The following is a 22,174-nucleotide window of genomic DNA, read 5'->3' on the forward strand; positions in this document are numbered from 1 at the left end:
TTTTCCTCCTTTAATTTGTGCTTTTTCTGTCAATGTCAAGAATAAAATAAGAAATGCTGAAAATTTAAAGGGCTTTAAATTACAATTTTTTATCAGACTAGAAAATATGAATCAGAACTTATTACATTAAACATTTGTATTTTATTAATTTTGGTGAAAAAGTAGAGTTTAATGAGTTGTAAAAAATACATTTGAGGGCTTCGCTGGTGGTGCAGTGGTTGAGAGTCCACCTGCTGATGCAGGGGACATGGGTTCGTGCCCCGGTCCGGGAAGATCCCACAAGCTGTGGAGCGACTGGGCCCGTGAGCCATGGCTGCTGAGCCTGTGCGTCCGGAGCCTGTGCTCCACAACGGGAGAGGCCACAACAGTGAGAGGCCTGCGTACAGAAAAAAAAAAAAAAAATACATTTGAGCAATAATACATTGATACATAAGCATATGGATAGGAATCACTCACAAATGAAAGTACGTTAGCCTGGCAAATATTCCAGCAAATATTTGCTCTGAAGCAGACTGTTCAGCAATGTCATTGATGCAGAATGTTAAAAGTAGAGAGAAATTAAAATATAACAATGTATTTATTATGTAAATTCTATTGTAAAGTTAACATTATGCATGTATATTTTTTAAATGGGTCAAGTACAACACCTTAATTGATCAATGGGGAAATCAGCTTATGACATTTGGATTCACCCATGACCTCATGTAAAAAAGGGATCGTTTCCTGTGCATTTTTTTTAAGGACATTGGATTGGCATCTATTATGTCCAGGGAAATGGAAGACCCTGAACTGATACTTTAAAAGATAAAGAACCTTGTAGGCACCTCTAAAGTGTGTTTTCATAAACCATGCAGATTGATGCAGTAGTACCCCCAATGTAACTTTCAGGATGAAATATGGATAATAAATAAGTAAAATGTTACTTTGAGATTTTTATTCCCAAATGGTTCATTGCTTTCATATTCTAAATTAATTCCAGTGCCCTTGTAGGTCCAATTAAGATGCTTAATTGAAAAATTCCAAGTAAGCAGACTGCCCTGGCACCCAGAGAGGATTATGCCTAGTAACGATATTTCTGAATTGGACAGAAAAATTACCCACAAATGTCAGCAGAGTAACATATATTTGATAATGGAACATTTATTCTCCAAGTGTAAAGAAAATCAAGCCTGAGAATCAGGGGTGCTATGGTAACGTACAATTTTCTTTTTTTCAGGTCTAATTTTAAACTATCCGTGCCTTCATTCTTTCCCTCATGATCCCTTAATTCTTAAGTAAAGGATAAAAATACAACTAGTGGTAGCAAATTTTAATTTATTAACACAATTTCCTAGTTACTATCTGTAACTTTTTTTGAAATGCAGGGTGAGGCAAGCCATTCTGTGACTGCCAGGTACTCCTTCCAAAGTAGAACTAGTAGAATAACCAAGGCTATATTTAACTAAGGGCACTAGAGAGAAAATTGCTTACACACATTTGATTTTAATATGCACATTAGCACCCAATTATGCCTTATGTTGAAACAAAGCATTTTTATGATGCACTTTAATTCTTTTACATAAGGGCTTTTGTTTATTGTTTTACTTGTCTTATGTTGCATGTTTTCTATACTGTGGATGAATATCACACAAAATATGGCAGAAAGTGAATTACTAGTGTGGCACTTACATTTCTCTGATATATTGTATGGAAATAATTGTGTTGTGTCTTTAACATTTCTCTATTATCAATTATATTTATATCTTATTTGTGAGTCATCCCAAAAATAGGAAGAAGAAAAAAATAATAATAGAGTATCATTAACCTTGATTTAAAAAGTTTAGAACTCTATCCATGATATTTAATAAGAAAAAGATGAATAGAATATAGGGTCCAAAGCTATTTCAGTAATATTTTTTAGATATAATTGACAGTGGTCTTTGTCAAACTATATGTTGAGAAACACAACATTCGTGTTTCCTTACAAGGAAAGAAAAGCTAAAATTGAATATAGAAGTTTTCTTTGTATTTCTATCTAAAGATGATTTCATTTTAGTATTTGTTTTTGGTGAATTGCAAATAATTGTGAATAATTATTTCCCTGCTCCCACTGCCTTGCTGTCTTTGTTAAAGCTCTCCCCTTCTGTGTTTGAAGGTCATTCTTTTTTTCATCCATTGGCATTCTAGCCCAGTACTCAGACAAACCAACTTCTCTAATTTCCATTAATTTTCTCTGGGAGTGGCAACAGTAGTGCTGACACTCTTCTCACTGACCCAGCAAATATTGGTAGTCCTTAGTCCCTATCCAGAAATAGTCTCTGCCACATAACCTGAATATAAAATTAGTGCCCTAACTCATCGGACAAAAGACAACGCTAAAAGTGTATTTATACTGTTACAGGGCTGCCTGGTGGTCAAATCTTCCTGATTATTGCAGGTTTCCGGATTCATTTGTCTTCTGATTTAACACATTTCAACATCATATGTCTGGGTTAAACAAATACTGCTCAAGTTCAAGTATTCTATATTTGTCAAGAAGTTCAAATAAATTGAAATTAAATTGCTCTTTATTCTCTGTACCTCTAGAGGTACAAAAGCTAGAAAAACAATTATGCTTTTGAAGCCAGTTTATACAGGTCTTTTTTGCTTAATTATATGAGGAATTGAAACGTAGTCTTTTCTTTCTAGAGGTGATATTTTGTGTCTCTTTAAAATATACAACCAAGAGAAAATTGCTAAGAATGTAGCTTTGTCACAGTTCAAACACTTCCTTCTGGACAAGCCACTTTATTTGACATAGGTCTTTATCTTCTGTATACTCTGTTTGAGAGAACTGGAACTAGATGTAGTTTTGCTTCCAACAGGTGTCATGACAGAAATTTTCAAAACTAATATGTTCTTTGTTGTATATACAACTTTCAAACTTTGTTTCAGTCTCTGTGTCTGCCCGTCTTGTTGAAAGTTGTACCCCTAAAGGAAAAACTTTCCTTCAGTCTCTTGACTTCTAAATTATTGGTTAGTTAATGACTGCTGTGAGGTGTTACCAAGACTCCTGAGAACAAACTTGGTGAAATAGAATATAGAAAATTATGGAAAAAAATAGAATGCTAAGAGCATGGTGTATGCCAGATAAGAATGTTTCTTCCCAAAGGGGTTGCTATAGTTTGTGGTTTAGGTGATTTTGGTCCTAGAACATATGATCGGATATAAATAGGTTGCCTCTATTTTCACTGAGAATAAACAATGCCTATTAAACATGATCTTTCTTTTGTATGAACTTGTGTCTTTAACTTCCTTATTTCAGAGACAGCAAAATGTAACACATCTTTCCATTTTGGCATAAGTTTTAGTCCATTGAAATATTTATTTGCTATCTGATAGGAGTGGGAAGATCTTCCAGATGTTACCTTATCAAGAGGACATCACTAAAGACAATTTTTGCCTCATCATTATATATTCTCAAAATTAAGACAAAATATAAGCATCTGGGTTAAAACACTACTGCTCACATTGAAAAATTCCATATCTGGCTGGCAGTGAAATTTGAATTGAATTGTTCCTTATTCAATACCACTGTGCCACAGGGTTATTGTTTTAATGGTCACACCCATGCAAAGTGTATGTGTGAATGTGTGTGTATGTGTGTGTCTGTGTGTTGTGTTTGATGAGGAAATGCAGTGTACAGGATACTTCAATTGATATGATACTGGAAATGTCTTAGTATTTAATTTTTTTCAGTATTTAATGGCTATTTATATCTAAGTTTTACATTGCAAAATAACTTTATGTTTGAGTATAAATTAGGTGAATAATAACAAGTAAATGTCCATTTAGAGCAAATTGTCTATAACAGTTTCACTTAGACAAAGCTTTGTTTTAATTTGCTTTAAGCATCTTTTTTTAAAGATTACAAGTTAATATCAGCAAATAATTCCTGGAATTTAAATTGAATTACTATACTGAATTCAACACTTTTGTATCTGGAAAAAAAACACAGCAAAATACTAAATGGTACCCTACATAATGTACAAATCAGTTGCATGGGTATTTACTTCTTTATTTTTAGAAAGTGCTAAGTCTCTTATTCTTTGAAATTTCTTATAAAAAAGAAATGTGTATTATCTTTTATTCAAATGGTTGTAAGTAAAATAAACAGCCTGAACTTAACAACTTTAACTCCTTGTATTAATTTTGTACATACTTGAGAATTACAGGCACAGCTATAATTCTCAAGGAAGAATAATTAGAAAAACAAGAACAACAGGTGACGATTTGGTCAGGGTACCAAAATCCTAGGTTATTAATTTATCTATCCTTTTCCATTTTACAGTTTTCCTCTTGGTATTGGATACTGTGCTCATTCCCTGTTGCTCGTTTTAATGAATACTTAACCATATGAAATATTTGTTCATTTCAACAGAATTCCCTCTGGTTTCAAAAAAGAATGCAGAAGCCATTTCAGAGCTTAATTAGGGAGATTTGGAAGCTCTATGGTAGTTCAATCAATTTTATCACAAGTAAAAGCATTTTAACTATTCCCTTTGTCTATACAATCATTTGCAACCCAGCAGAAAAATTCCATTCCTTCTACTGTAAGCTTAACCAAGCAGGACAGTCAGTTGGAGTGAGGTCACACTGGAAAACGCTTTTAAAAGGGTTTTTTAAACCATTTTAAAATCTAAGTTAAGTTTTAATGAGCACTGCAGAAGAGTTAGATCCCCAGGGGGTAAATCAATTTTGAGTGTTACACTGTCTGTTCCTTTTAGCCTCTGAAGTACTACCTTAACTGACTTCTCCATGCTTATGTTGAGCCAGATATTCAGGATAAAAGAATGCAAATATACAACCTGTGAATTTCTGCCTCACCCAGGGGTCACCAAATCCTTCAGCCATTTTATTTTTTCAAGTGGTGAAAGGGATGAAATAGGTGAAACAAAGTAGTTGGCTATTTCAGCACTAAGAGAAGTGTGAGGTATAAGGTGGGGGGTTTGGGAATCTTCGTTAGGACATGCTTAGTGACTTTACCCCCTTGGGTCTAGATCAGCTCCTGGTATAAAGAAAGTTTAAAATTCAGCCTGGGACCCACTGTGGTTTAACATGACTGACTACTGAAGGATGAAGGAAAGCTGCCTAATGAAGTTCAGACCCATGTTTACTTTTACTTTTTCCCTCATATGTGTGTTATTTTAGGGATTTTTAGATTCATAATGTTAGAGATATAGGAGTTTCCCCTAAGCAGTTGCACAATTTCTTCTTTTTCATATATTACCTCAGATAAACTGACACCATGCATCTTCCGAAAAGGACATTATGCTCCAGAGTGTACTTCTCTGGGGCTATTTACTACATTCTGCTGTCTCCCTGCAGTAAGGAAATTATATATTAAAGATTAACTGAGCATATCATTTCCTCTCTCTAGGCTGCCGTGAAGTAAGTCTACAGACTGCTGCTCAGTATTTTTGCAGCTTACCCCTATGAAAGAAAAAGTTTGAGACTAGATGAACACATGTTCTTCATTCCATCCGTGAATCAATATGTAGCCTCCTACAAATGCTAAGTAATGCACTGTATAGAGCTCTTGTTCTAGAAGATATGTTATTACTCTGTTTACCTATTATCTTTTAAAATTTTGGCTTAAAGGTCATTTTCTCGGTGAGGCCTACCTGACCATCCTATTTAAATTCACAACAGGTACCACACTCCCTCTTTATTCTCCAACCTTGCTCTATTTCTTTTCTCATGGCATTTCTTACCACCTAACACAGTATATCCTTTTTCTTATTAATAAAAATATAGTTGTAGGTACATAACTAAAATATAAATCAATATAAAGTGAACTCATGTAATACTATATTCATTTTTTTTCATAGCTGCATTTCACACTATGTCATATTTACACCAAACCTATGAGTAGCCTAATTCCCATTTCATTGAAGAGGAAATAGATTAAATAACTTGTTTCAGGTCATGTGGTTTGTAAGAAATCAGGATGGCATTTAGGCCCTTTTATATATGACTTCAATTGTTCATATTCTTTATACTTTCCACGTGACTTTGACATGTCTGAGAGAAGACCTTGAATAATATATGTACAGTAGTCCCCCCTTCTCTGAGGTTTCACTTTTTGCCATTTCAGTTACCTGCAGTCAACTGTAGTCTGAAAATATTAAATGGAAAATTGCAGAAATAAACAATTCATAAATTTAAAATTATGTGCTATTCCAAGTAGCATGATGAAATCTTGTGCTGTCCCATCACTTCCTGCCCAGGATCCCCAGCCATCAACATCTTCTGCTCCTGATATCTAACTATTGACATCATTATGGCTAGATGATTCAAGACCACCTGAAATAGATGTAAGGAGACTAGTAGCCTAATGCTACATCACAATGCCTACATCATTTACCTAACTTCATCTCATCATGTAGGCATTTTGTCATATCATCACAAGAAGAAGGGTGAATATAGCATAATAAGATATTTTGAGAAAGAGAGATAAACCACATTTGTGTAACTTTTATTACAGTATATTGTTATAATTATTCTATTTTATTATTAGTTCTTGTTAATCTCTTATTATGCCTAATTTATAAATTAAATTTTATCATAGATACCTATGATATACCTAGGTATAGGAAAAAACATGCTATATATAGGGTTTGGTATTATCAGAGGCTTCAGGCATCTGCTGGGTGTCTTGGATCATATTCCCTGAATATAAGTGGGGACTACTGTAATCATATTAGTGTGATTAAATCTTGAGTTCTGAATGGATTCCTATTGATTAGAAACTTGCTTTTTTCTATCTGAATTTGCTTTGGATATTTTAGTTCCACTACAGTAGAGTAAATAATCCTCTCCAACTTTGGATAGCTCAGTTCTCAAAAATAGAGTCTAATCACCAGCCAAAATTCAAAGCTGAATTTAAATCTGTTGGCTCCTTAGCATTTATTTGACTTTGACTTTTATGTAATCTTTAGAATTCTGGTGCTAAGTGACACTAAGGACGACTGGCATCTTATTCTTACACTTAGGTATTTTGTAAACAGTTTGTAGCTGCTTCGTAACAAATTGCTTGCAAATGTAAGGAACATAAACAACAAAAATCATAACCAATATAATGTAGTTTTCCCTGGGTGAATTATTTTAAATATCTTTAGTGTGAGAGTGTAATTTCTTTTAGACTTTTTGATTAGGATTCATCCTCCAGTTTGGAAGCACAATAAAGAACACACACTATTTAAAATCTCACCAACAAGGGGAAAAAGATTAAAAAGTTGGACTTATTAACATGAATTTTTCAATGTATTATTACATCAGTTAGGACAGGTTAGATTATGCTGAAGTAACAACCTGAAAAATCTAAACGGTTTACAACAAAACTTATTTCTACCTTGTGCAATACATCCATCACTCATCAGTTACTGTTCTGTTCTAACCTATTTACTCTAGGATACAGGCTGATAGACCAGTCTTTATGTAGAACACTACTACTGATTGTTCCAGAGAGAGGAAAGAGAGTAGACGACTCACATGCTGGTTCTTAAAACTTTTGCTTAGAAATGACACTTCGTGGACCTAAATAAAGCACCGTGTCCATGCCTGAGTTCAACAAGGCAAGGAAGGAAACAGGAGACACACGTCACAACCTGATGGTAGTGGGGGAGGGGTGCATAATAATTTTGAAGGGAAGTGAAGGAATAATTTTAAACATTAATAGTAGCTACTTAAATTATCTTTTAAAATTTGACTTAGAGTTTTAAAAAATTGTTTCTATCTCGAAGGAATATGAGAATATTTTCCCTTGGTTTTTGCTATATCTTAAACGTAGCTAAGAAAAGTCTGTGTTGTGCTACATACACACTTATATAACTTTCCAGGATTACCAGTGCTTTCCATTGATAGTCAAATCAGTCAAAAACAATACTCCCTTCTACTGGGTTGGCCAAAAAGTGCCTTCACTTTTTAAGTAAAAATAAAAGACACATTTTTCATTTTCACCAAGAACTTTATTGAACAACATATCCACCCTTTTGTTCCACTACCTTCTGCCATTTTTCAGGCAACTTCTTAATTCCATCTTCCCAAAACTTTTTATCTTTTTGAGCAAAGAATTGCTTCAGGTGTCTTTTACAGTCTCCCAGGGAATTGAAATTTTTTCCATTAAGAGAATTTTGTAAAGACTGAAATAAATGGAAATCCAGAGGTGCAATGTCTGGTGAATACGGCGGATGAATCAGAACTTCCCAGACAAGCTGTAACAGTTTTTGCCTGGTCATCAAAGAAACATGCGGTCTTGCAGTATCCTGATGGAAGATTATGTGTTTTCTGTTGACTAATTCAGGACGCTTTTCATCAAGTGCTGCTTTCAGCTGGTCTAACTGGGAGCAGTACTCTTTGGAATTAATCATTTGGTTTTCCAGAAGGAGCTCATAATACAGGACTCCCTTCCAATCCCACCATATACACAACATCACCTTCTTTGGATGAAGACTGACCTTTGGTGTGATTGGTGGTGGTTCATTTTGCTTGCCCCACAATCTCTTCCATTCCACATTATTGTACAGTATCCACTTTTCACTGCCTGTCACAATTTGTTTTAAAAACGGAACATTTTCCTTACGTTTCAATAGAGAATCGCATGCAAAAATACAGTCAAGAGGGTTTTTTTGCTTAACTTCTGTGGAACCCAAACATCAAAGCGATGAACATAACCAAGCTGGTGCAAATGATTTTCAGCACTTGATTTGGATATTTTGAGTATGTCGGCTATCTCCCACATCGTATAATGTTGATTGCTCTCAATGAATGTCTTGACGTGATTGTTGTCAACTTCAACTGGTCTACCTGACCGTGGAGCATCGTTCAGCGAGAAATCTCCAGCACAAAACTTCGCAAACCACTTTTGACACGTTTGATCAGTCACAGCCCTTTCTCCAAACACTGCACAAATCTTCTTCTGCATTTCAGTTCCATTTTTACCTTTCTTGAAATAACAAAGCATAATATGCCTAAAATGTTGCTTTTTTTCTTCCATCTTCAATATTGAAATGGCTACACAAAAATTCACCAATTTTGATGTCTTTTTTTAAATGCATGCTGATATGACAGCTGTCACATACAATCTAACAAAATTGTTTTTAATGAAGTCGAAGACAACAAAGTGCTACTAGAGCCATCTTATGGAAAAAAACGAACGAACCTTTTGGCCAACCCAATACATTTTTTGGGAGTAACTGTATTTACAATGAGAAATAGTCTGTGTTCTGAAAGTTCACTTATTTGAATAGCCCCACTCTAGGCCTGCTTTCCCAGTCTTCAGTTTCACCTCACATGTTTACACATACATGTTTGTTGGCATACTTCTGTCAAAACCGAGTAATCTGTGTCAACCATGCTATCCAAACTATAGTGCATTTTACATAATGAGAACACAGCTGGCACAGTGGCTTGATTCCATATACTCTGAACATATGGTTTAAGGAAGGCCAGAGGAGCTCTGATCAGGAAACTTGATTCCAATTAGAGGAGATGTATTAGAGTCCATACTCCTGTGAAGAAAAATATTGTTTTATAAATATAGGCTTCATTAAGCACCTGTCTGCACAATTTACTGAGGTTATTCAAGTTTAAAGTAAGAATAGCAATCAGGGATTATGCTTCAGTTTGAATATCAAAATTTATTTTGACTAAGGTTAGGATTATAAAGTGAAGTGAAATATAAACCTCTTTCATGTACCTCTTACTACTGACAATCTGAAGATTGACTTCAGTGTCCCTTTAGGTTTCTGATTCACTGAGAGGCTAATATTTTTCCTCTTCGTTCAAAGAGACTTTGGGGCAGCATTTGTCCTCTTGCTGGAGATATTCAAACAGTAAAGGTTACATTCCTATTACAAATTATTGTGTACCCCAAGAATGGGCAAGGGGTAGGAGGGATAGGAATGTGCACAGTACCTTGTGGGCTTAAAGCCTTTCTTATCCCCAGCACAGAATCAGATGCCTCCTTGCATTATATCTTTTATTCCAGGCATTATTGGCTGCCTTAGGCTTTGGGTACTTTTTAGGCAAAATTTTCCCTCAGTGTTACAGCCGAGTATTATAGTTCTGTTAGCTGCTTCCAAAGACTTTCCCTTATTAGTCTTGAACTCCCAGCATCCTTAGCAGAAAGCTATTCTGAGGGGCTACTGGCCAATAACTGTGTGACCCCTTTTGAGAAGTAGCAAGCAATAATCTTGGGGGTTGTTTCTTCCCCTCCCTCATCAATTGATTACTTTAGCTTTACCTTCTGGAGTTCCTCATGGGCACTACATTGCTGAACATTATTCCTTCAGGCAACGTCTCCTTAGGAAGCATTTTTTGATCTCTTCACCTTGCCTGGTGAAGTTAGATTTTGAAACACAGAATGAGATCCTTGTATGTCTTCCATAGCCCATTAGTTTAAGGTGATTTCTGATATTGGCTGCATTAGTGTAAATTGAATATGGGAGTCAATTGCTCCCTCTGTTCAGTGGCTCCCCTTAGAGATATGAGATCTAGAAATATGTGGTCTTATGCACAGAACTTCGTGGGTGCTCAAGGAACAGCTCTGAGTTTCCTACAGCTTGTGAGAAGCCAACCATTTGTTCTAGGGATTTTCCAGATATTCTCTATTTATCCCTCCAGATCTGTCATTCTCACCTAGTTCTGTGGCCTGAGAGGTTAATCATTTTCAACTGCGTGAATGGGTACCCTTGACCTCTGGCTTCTGATTTGGCCAAATAAGTCATTGGTAGGAGATTTGAGAGTGAAAGGAGAGTGAGGCAGGGGCATTTATTCCCACACCTCCCCCTCTACTGCCTTCCTTTACAGCAGCTGCTCTTTCAGTCCTAAAGAGTGTAATGACTTTCCACATTGCCAGCCCTGGCATGGTGCATCATCTCTTCTTGGTTTACCTTAACACTCTCCAGAGTCTGTAAATAGTCCCTTACGTAAGTGCTCCTCCCTTACCCCTTTTGTTATAATATCTTTCCTTCTGTGACTTTGGCAGATACAAGGGGGTTTGTAATCATATGATTACAGTTGTGAATAACTGTATTCCCAACCAATATATTGAACTGTATTCATAACCGATTCAATCCATATGCGCCTTTACCATGTATGATGCATTCCTAAGATGTTTTCTACACTTTGTGGATGCAACTGATGCTGTTTAATTGTGTCTCATCAACTTTTATTCTACAATTCTATTCTTAGTTTCCCAAAGTAAAACATCTCCCTTACCTTACTATGTAGTCTTCCAATTTTGATAATGTATATCCCTAGATTTGGAATCCAACAGTGTGTGGACACTAATCTTCTACAACGTTGAGCGGATGTAACTCTTCATTTCCAAGAGAGCTGGGGAAAAACGACTCGAATGTGAGAAGGGTCAGCTAGTTCTCTGATTGATTTTGTAACTGAGCGAAAATTTTAATGTCTCTAGATTTTAATTATCACTTATGTGAAGTAAGGAAGCTGGGCTAAATGAGTGTTTCTTTCCATGAATACAGTTTTATTCCTTTATTAAGCCTCATCTATATGCCAGGCACAAAGAAGACTGGTTTTGGTGTGTTAAAAATCTAGAGCAACTTGATGGAGAATGGTGCTAGGAAGTGTCATTTTTACTCCTAAATTACTTTCCCTGATTCCAGCATTTCCTAACTTGGGATCCATCATCTTTTGGAAAGTCCATGGATGGTCTTTAGGCAGGTTGTATAGTCCCTTGATTGTATGTTAGAAGACTGGGTCCATGCACGTTTTCTGGGGTGAGTGTCCATATCTAACACTAGATTCATAATGGAAAAATGACCTCCTTTCCAACAAAAAAATTAAGGACCACTGTCCTTTTCCTTTTCCTCACTCCTACTCCTTGAAGGCATGTTAAGGACATGTGTTAAAGTTCCAGGCTGCCAAAGATATAATTAATATATGACCTACTGCCTCCATAAATGCATTTATCATGTACCATGAACCATCTTCTTTTCACAGGGTTTCACATTTCTTTAAACTATTCTGATGGATTTTCAGATGAACCTTTGACTTGTAGAAATGAGAAAGAGGCTTTTTGTCTATGTGACTTTCTTTTTAACTATAAACAGCCGGCATATTTAAGGACTCTTTTAGGATAAAGAGAAGAAGCAGATTTCTCTCACAGAGAAAATCAGATTAGGAGTCTTTATTTTAAAATTAAGTATCTAAGTTCTGTTTTTCAGGTGTTTTTCCTTCCCTGAAGCACTAACTTGCCTAATGGAATTCTCATTGAAGTTTCTGTCTCTATCACACTGCTCTATCAAGCCTTTAGTTTTCTTTCATTGATTTTTTTCTCCTGTGTCTCCTTATAAAAGGTGTCAGGTCACATCTATAGGATAGTAAGTGGGGTAACACATCAGTATTTTCATACAGGATCAAATTCGAGAGGAGGCAGAAAATAACTTTGCCTATGGGTGATGTTTGTATTTCCAAAATATCTCCCTCTTTCCTATATATTTCAATCTGGTTTCCATCTCCATATTTACCCAAAACACTTCAGTTAATTTAACCAATTATTGTGTATCTGTCTCTCTACCTGCCTATCTGTCTACTTATCTATCTGTCTAATCTATCATCTATCTGTCTATATTTATCAACACTTATAAAGAATTTTGAGACAGTGTTCTAAGTGCTTTACGAGAATTAACTCATACTTTTTTTTTTCTTTTTTTTTTTTTTTTTTTTTGCGGTACGCGGGCCTCTCGCTGTTGTGGCCTCTCCCGTTGCGGAGCACAGGCTCCGGACGCGCAGGCTCAGTGGCCATGGCTCACGGGCCCAGCCGCTCTGCGGCATGTGGGATCTTCCCAGACCGGGGCACGAACCCGTGTCCCCTGCATCGGCAGGCGGACTCTCAACCACTGCACCACCAGGGAAGCCCTGATGCAAGTTTCTGACACCAATCTTTCAAGCCACCGATAACCAGGTCTTCAGTTACCTTTTCAGTCTTCCCCATCTTGCAGCAAAGCAAAACAATTTTGCTTTGTCCCCTGCACTTAGCAGAGTTCTAAGCATTTTAGAAAGTTTCCAAGCCACTTTATTTTTGTGTGCTTCCGAGTGATAATTTAACTAGCATTAACAATTTACTATTAACTAGTATTTTCTTCGCCCATGAGCTCTATATAATTCCCCAGAGCTCTGCCTACTGATCTTTTCTCCAGAGAATTCCCTTCAACCCACATTCCCTACCACTCCCACCCTCTACAACCTACACCTTAACCACAACCCTCCCCCCTTCTCTCTTTATTCACTCCCACCCCTCCCAGCACCTGCGGCAGGCTTTTCCCTCCCCACCACCCCTCACCTCAGGGTCCTCCCATTTGAACACTAAGATTACTCTGAAATCTGATCAAGTAAAATTGAAGTTAAAAAACACATAGAGCAAGATGAATCAAAGATCACTATCGGCATCCTGACCACTCCCTTCTTAGTAGGAATGCCCAAACTAGACCTGCCATTTCTATCACAATTTGAGCATGACCAACTCGTACCTCCAGCACAGTACAATGACCCCCTCAATTTGCCAGTCGGCTTATTTAAGTATTTGCCTAAGGCATTTCAATCTTGAACACTTTCCCAACACACAGATTATATCATCACACTAAGAATTCCTCCGACCAGTGCACAGGAAGGCGGGCGGGTAGATGAGAGGGTCACGGGGATGCATCTGCAAGCTCCGTCTACAAGGCAGCACTCTGCGTTGGGGCATCGCGTTAAAATGCTCTACAGCTTAAGAGTCCTCTGGGAGCAAGGTGCGTAGCACAGAACTAGTACAACAGGAGACTGAATTTAGAAGATGCAGCATCTGAAAACCTCCACCCCAGAACAGGAGAGGTGCCTGCTGGCATTCACGTGCCCAGAGATCACTGCTCCCGGATTACACACTCAAAGCAACACATCTGCTGAAGGCCCCGGATGCATCTGCTTTGGACTTTTAAAGATTGCCCCCTCATAAGCTCATCTGAAAACCTTAAAGGATGGGCTCCTGAATGAATACAGGGCTTCCTGAGCAAGGCCTGGAAACAGGACATTGGAGAACTCCTCCTCCTAAGCCTCTGGAAATTCAATCTGTAGACACCAATTTAGGCGGGCTCTCTCCTCCTCCAGGGTCTCCCCTCCGGCACTGCTACGACTCACACTGGCCAGGGGCTCCATTTCTCCTGGTGCCACCAGCTTGCCATGATGAACACTATAGTAACAAACCACGGTCTACGAAGCATTTTTGTAGCTTTCAGCTGGTACCATCGCTGTGGGCCCACCCAAGGGTGCACCTTCAATCCCCACCCTCTCCACCGGCAAGCAAGACCAACCTGCCCACCCAGAGTCTCCGCTGGGGACGCCTCTCCTCCTTCGGGATTACCAACAATACAGACTCTGGCAGGGACTCCAGCAACTTTCCCGGCTTACCAGATTACCAGAAGCAACGTTTTAAGTGAAGGGGTAACCTCGAGAGAGTTAGAGGGAGGAGGAGGGGCAGAGTGAGGTCACAGAAGAGGTAAGCATGGGACCTAGAGGAAAAGTCCAAAGGGGTGCACTGCCACCTGGAAAATAAAGTGGGCGTCAGTTTTGTCTGCCTACAGCTCCCGCCTGTCAGATACACGAGGCGCCATACCAGTAACCGCTCAGGGTGGCACCTGACCTCCATCACTCCCTAGACCACCCTCACACCCAGACCTGGGTTCCACCCAGCTGGGCCTGGCTGGACCTTGTCCCAGGCAGAGCCAGAATTACATACCGCCCTGGGCCAGAACTGTCAGCCCCGCGAAGCTAAGTTCAGTTTCCACAACACCAGGCCTCATCCCCAGGCGGGTTCACAACCCTCTGTCTGGAAAAAAAGGGAGCTGCTGGTATTGACAAGTTCAGGTTCTGCCCTCCCTGCCCATCTGCGTCCCTGTACCCCACTGCCTTCCTTCCTGCTCATTTTCAGGGCGTCGACTGCCCAAGTGTGTCTCCAGCAAGGGCTGCGGGACCATCAGCCTCCTCCTCCTGTCTCTCTGCCTTCCTCCTTCCATACAAACCAGGGCACTGGGGGCCGCTCAGCCTACACGGGAGCGGCGCCCTCCTAGAGGTCAGGCTCCCCTTCTCCAGCAGGAGCTGCGACAGCCAGGCCTGGGGTGTTGTCCGACCCCCGGGTTACTGCGGGTTACTGTGGGCACTTCTGATGCACCTCTTCCCAGCACAGTTCCCCCAACATCTAGTCTCCCCTTCAGCCTTCCTTCTCCTGGCACCCCCCACCCCCCGAGTCCCATCTAACTCTGCCATCTCCCCCACCTGTCCCCTAAGACCCTAAACTGGCCACCTCCTCCCCCAATACTAAGCCCAGGCCCCCTGCCCTCCCTGTCGCTAACTCCCCAACTCATACTTTTTAAGAGTTACCTTATTTTATCCTCAAAACCTGTGATTCTCAAAATCACTTTTTACTCTTAAAATTATTAAAGATTTGAGTATTGCTTATTTAGGCTTAATATGTTGACATTTTTCATATTCTAAAATAAAATTGAGACAACCTGAAATATTTATTTAGTAATTAGTTTAACAACAATAATAAAGCCATTGTAAAGTAACATAACTAACTTTTAATGAAAATAAAAATATTTTCCAGCACAAAAGCAATGTAGTGAAAAAAGTGACATTCTTTTATATTTTTCAAATCTTTTTAATAACTGATTTAATAAAAGGCAGCTAGACTCTCATATCTTCTTTTGCATTCAATCTGTTGTGATATGATGTTTAGGAATCATATGAAGAAATTCCAGCCTCCCTGAGATATCTAGTTGGAAAAGGGAGGACTATTTTAATAACCTAAAGGTTATTTCAGTTTTGGATTCAAAATCATGTCAATAAATTTTTCATAGTCTGCTACATTTGAACACTGGAGTATTTTGAACATCAAATGGTTATTTTTACCTATGTAGAATTTTGGAACATTATGCATTAGGCATTTGGAAAATGTTGGTTCACTGAGATACATAGGTCTTGGCAATATTTACATATTTCATTATATAATATGACTTGGCAATATTTACACATTTCATTATATAATATGAAAGATAAAAATATATTGAAATTAATATTTTTACTGGTTCATCAATAACATTCTTATAGGAAATTGACTTTTTTCTTTTACCTGCAAGTGAACTGTGGAGAAGAATACAATGGTAATAATACATTTTAGTGCTACCTCCTTGGCTTTTGCAAGTCAACTCAGTCAAAAAGGCAAATAATGTCTTAACACTATTATGAAAGTAGTTTTGATCTCACAAATCTCCTCAAAGTGGCTCTGGACAACCCACGTGTCCACAGAGCACACTTCGATAAGCACTGTTCAAAACAGCCTGTATTACAAATGAGAAAACTGAGGCAAAGAGTTTAGGTGGCTTCCTCTAGTATACCTAGCTAGTAAATGAAGGAGGTGGGATTCTAACTGGGGTAATCTGCTACCAAATCCATGCCCTTAAACTCCATTTTGATAAATCAAATAACATTTTTTTCAGTTCTCACCTTATTTTATCGGTGTGATTTGTCATCACTGTTGTTTCCTCTCTCAACTGCTTTCTTACCTCTGCTTCCATAACTTCATCCTCTCCTAGTTTTCCTATACCACTTAGACAGCTCTTTTTCAGCCTTCTTTGCAGTTTCATTCTCCTGTAACCATCCATCCTCAAGCTGAAGTACCTTAAGGTTTTGTCTTTCCTCTCCTATCTTCCTCAGTTTAAACTCCCTCTAGGCAATATCCATGTGCATGCCTTCATTACCATTGATATGCAAATGACTCAGAGATCTATATCTCCAACTCTGATTTCTCTTCTGTGAAACACTTATTTTTAACTCATTTTACATGATTTCTTAACTCATTTTATATGATTTCCTTCAATCATTTTACATGATTTCTTAACTCATTTTATATGATTTCCTTCAAACATATTCTGAACTCTATAGGACCATAAGTAGAACTAGGTACCCTCTTCCCACCCATGACTTCAGCCTAAAGAGGCTTCTTTTCTATATCCTATTTAATGAATGTTATTACCATCTATCCATATCTTATGTGGTGACTGCAGTAGTCCCCCTCTTACCCATTCTGCACAGTGGGGGCAAAGTATCATGCAAGTTCAGATCTGTTTCCTTGCTGCTAAAAATTTCAGGGCCTCTTCATTGCCTTTATGGTAAAGCCTAATACTTTAGGATCCCCTATGAATAGGATGACTAAGTCTCCAGTCACTCGGTAACTGGTAACCCAACTATTCCTAATGTTATTAGTAGAAACCCATTTCACTTTGAAAAGTGCCTTGGTTTGCATGACGAATCTACATGGCCACACTGTCTGTGGATGTCCTGCATGATTGGATCTCTGGTCTCATCATGTACAAAGCTCTTTCTTACTCTGGGCTTCAACATAAACGGCTTTCTTCAAGTCCATGAGCTACAAGCATTTTAATCCACTTACCTCCTATTATTTCTTCAGATTTCATCTCAGTCTTCACATTTTAGGGTAGGCTTTCAGATTCTACCTGATTCAGTCCCATAGCACCATAAACATTCTCTTCTGTAGCTCTTGTTTCACTTGTAGTGAATAGTTTTGTGATAAATTTCCGTATCCCATTTTAGACTGTAAGCTCTGTGGCGGCAACCAGCATGGCCTTTTAGCTCACTGTTGTGTCCTCAGTATTTTTCAGTATTTGGACAAAGTGAGTATCCAATATAATTTTTTGAAGAAACAAACAATACCTGAGATACTAATTCACATTTTTAACTAACATCTGTGAAAAAAATTAATATTTAACTATTTTTGAACACTCTTTAAAATGCAAATATGAATAGCTTTAAACATTGTTAAGATCGCCTTTTTCTGAGTTAGTTTTTCAGAGAACTTTTCCTTTTTTATAGGAAGAGTTGAGGAAATGAAACTTGAATGGGAGCAAGGAAAAGATCACTCAAGAATAGGGGAGTGGCAGGAGTTAAGAGTGTGCATACGAATGTGCGTGTGTTTGTGTGTGTGTGTAGTTTGTCGGTGGGAGGAGAGCTGTTGAGAGCTGTTAGGAGGAGATTATTTTTCTCTCTTTAACTGCTGCTTTGCAACCCTGTGGGGCAAAGCCTCAAGTGGGATGTAGATACCCCTGCAATTTTACGGTTTAACCACTGGAGTAAAATATTTTGATATAGGCAAGCCAATGGACCTTTCTGTGTTTTTTTAAATTTTTCCATAGTGAGATGGTTCATTCTTGGCTCACTGGTCCCTCCAGCACCATGGCATTTGTTGCAGTTCACTGAAGGAGAGGCAGGGGAAGATGGTGCAGTTGCGTGCCTAGAGGGTCATCAGAGAGGTCACTGTAACTTTGTTTAATGAGCACATGGAGGACACAGCCTCTGCCCCCAAGTTATCAGAATTTTCCAGAAGCTGAACATTGATATAATACCCTGAGTCACAGGTAATCTGATAATGACCTCTGTTATAAATGCTTTGAAGAAAGCTTCTTTAAAGGGGTCACTCTGGGATCATGCTCAATTTGATAAATGTTCTCATGTATTTTAGCCCATTGTTTGCTAGTGGGTCGAAAAATGTAAACTCTGATTCTAATGGCAGGGACTTTATTTTTAGCTAAAATTATGAAAACACCAAATGACCTTTGATCTACTAGAGAGTAGGAGACACTTCATATTGCTTTGCTGACCTGCAAAGTGGCACATGACTCTTACGATTACATGAGTCAAAGCTCCTCCTAAGCCTCTCTGCTTCCACCTTGAAGGCAAATGATGTAATAACTACATGTCAAAACACCTGAGAATATATTGAAGGTCTAGCTACTTAGTTCATTTAGCCCCAAGGTGTGGTATGTAATCTAGCCCCTTGAAAGGTACCAAACACATTTGAAATACTTTTTTGTGTTGTGCATTTTCTGTGACTTAATGGTAGTTTTTGTTTAGCAGTTTGTAGAAATCTTCCCAATGGCTAGTATTCAGTCATCAAGACAATTACTAAGGGTGTAAGACTTTTATAAAAGAAATAACAAAACCTGTTCTTATGAGTCATCAAAATTTTCTTTCCTCATAATTTTCTATAACTTTCCATTTTGTGATTATTTCCCTGTAACTTTACAGTTTTAATGCAGCCATTGGTACCAATATATAAGAAAGAAAACTTTTACCTCTGTAGTCTCCCTGTTATGAAATGTGTAGCAATGATAATTTTTTCTTTAAATCTAGATACCTAGTCAAAGAAATCAATTTTAATTAATGCAGATCTCACCATAAATTCATTATGACCTTACTGTGTGGTGTAAGTAAAATGTTAAATTTTGCCTTACTTTATATTTTTGTTTTATAAACAAAGTTTTCAAGAATAAATCTATCTTCTAGAATTAAGGACTAGAAATAAATAAGATAATATATACGTAAAAACTCAAAAACTTGATAGTTTTGAAACTTTTTGCTCAAATTTTATAATTGTTATAGTTTTCACGTAGAATATAAATTAAATGCCACCTGTGAACATTTTTGAAGTAGATGATTCATTTTGACGTTTGAATTGTATTATTATACATTGGTCCATAAATTTTAGAATAACTGTTCTATTAGTATTTCTCTGATAAATGTTTATTAAACACTAGTAATGTTGAGAGTCATAATTAAAAACTATACATCTTTACCAGCCAAGTTAATAAAATACACATTTTGACCTTATTATAGAATGTGACACACTGAATTATCACAAGTGTCTCCTCTTATCAAGTATAAAAACAACTATTGGAATAACATTGTGATTTATTTAAATTTATGTCTACCAAACAAGCATAATTTCTGGTCCATGGCCAGAACTCAGTAATGGCTTGTTGCATGGGTAAACTATCTATAAAATATACATAATCATAGGGAGGTAAACTTACAAAAGAGGGAATTGACCACTCAAGACCTCAGACAGGTAACCCCAAAACAAATACATAAGCAAAGAGGGTTGCTGACATGCTGTGGAATTAGTAGAATTGATATATCGCTTCTTGCTTTCTGGTATGTGTGTATGCGGGTTTGTGGGAGAAGCGGGTACTGTCAGCCTGACAGGGCAGGAACAGTGGAGGGTGAACAAACCATAAAGGTTTAAGAAATTCAAGATGGACTTAATGGAGAAACATCATCCTAAAGTTTTGTTAATTCATTCAAGAAATATCTATTGAGTGCTTCCTATATGCACTATTTTAAATGGACAAAACAGAGCCCTACTCAGAGTCCACATTTTAGTTTATAAAAAAATATTTTGAGGATAAAGCGGGTTCATTTGTTAGAGAGACAATAGAAAGATGATCTTCCCATTGTAAGTACAATATTTTAAATCATCTCTGAAAAAGAGATCTCCAGAGAAGAGATTCAAGGATTTCCACCCAATTCTTTCAATACTTAGTAGATCTCCCTGGAAAGAAATTATTCCCAGTGGTTTACTTAACCCTCACACGCTGCATTTTAAGCTAGTTTCTTCAGAGTCTGTGTCCATAATGGGAATGAAGGTAAAGAAAGGATAAACACTAGGATGAAATAAAGGTCAGGAGAGGAGTTTTTTAACAGGAGAGAAGAAAAGGAGAAAAAGGAATAAGAAACTATATTTAGATTTATTTCCAGAGCAAGGGGAAATGAGAAAAGATGTTTGTGAAAAAATCATCCCTACTTGTCTAAGATCCCATGTGATTATATTTAGACCTAGATATTTCTGATAATTTTCATGGTCTGTCGTATCTCTTTATTTTACTCAATGTGGTAAACAGATATTATTTAATACATTTTTATTATTTACTTCTCTTTAAACTTCAACATATTATCATTTTCTTTACCATTTTAGGTTAGATTTCCTTGACCATCTTTTGTAAGTTTTACCTGTTTTTCTTCTGATATGTAATTCCCCAAATATACCATGGTCATCTCTTTTGCAGGAAATTGTATTTCTTTCTATCTATTATTTTGTGCTTATTGGAAATAATCTTTCTCTTTTTTAAAACATCTTTACTGGAGTATAATTGCTTTACAATGTTGTGTTAGTTTCTGCTGTATAACAAAGGGAATCAGCTATATGTATACATACATCCCCATATCCCCTCCCTCTTGCGTCTCCCTCCCACCTTCCCTATCCCACCCCTCTAGGTGATCACAAAGCACCGAGCTGATCACCCCCTTGCGATGCTGCTGCTTCCCACTAGCTATCTGTTTTACATTTGACAGTGTATATATGTCGATGCTACTCTCTCACTTTGTCCCAGCTTACCCTTCCCCCTCCCCGTGTCCTCAAGTCCATTCTCTACGTCTGTGTCTTTATTCCTGTCCTGCCCTTAGGTTCATCAGGACCATTTTTTTTTAAATTCTATATATATGTGTTAGCATACGGTATTTGTTTTTCTCTTTCTGACTTACTTCACTCTGTATGACAGACTCTAGGTCCATCCACCTCACTACAAATAACTCAAAGAAATAATCTTTCTTTTTTAGACATTAGAAGTTGCACATTTGTATATTAGAGGAGTCCTGGGATTTCACTGGAGGAATTCTTGAAGTTATCTCTTTATGAAACTTTATCTTGACATATAATTGAAGAAAAGACACTTGCCCATATCAAAACTTGGGCATTAATGGAGAATGTAAGAGGGATTCATCTTCCCCAGGTGGTGCCACCTGTATACAACATATCTCTCAGTAATGTAGCTATGGTGATCACTCTAGTTTCCATATCATTCAACATCATTCAAAAAATATCATTTTCCTGTGCTACTTATAATTTTATTTATTTGATTTTCTAATTTTTCTCTTTTGTTTTAAATGCATTTTAATAAGCTACAACATTCTAAGACAGAGTATCATTCTAAAGCAGTGTAAACATATGTAAAATAACCACTATGACTCTTTTATTTCTCCATGTACTCTGGGTTCAATTAAAATTTCTTGCTACTGCCTACAAACCCAGTCTTCTGTCTGCATAGTCTGGTTTTATGAGGACAAAAACATTTTTTGTAGGTAAAATTATCAATTCATTGAAAATGGTGTAACTTAATAGTCTCCAGACTGTGTAAATTTAGGGACTTAGGTATTCTTAAACTCAAGTGAAGTTTACTAAACCTAAGGATTTAGTAGTTAATACAAGTTACACATTTGCACAGTCATTCCTAATGTTTAT

Source organism: Globicephala melas, chromosome 3, assembly GCF_963455315.2.
Source record: "Globicephala melas chromosome 3, mGloMel1.2, whole genome shotgun sequence".
Taxonomy (NCBI): Eukaryota; Metazoa; Chordata; class Mammalia; order Artiodactyla; family Delphinidae; genus Globicephala; species Globicephala melas.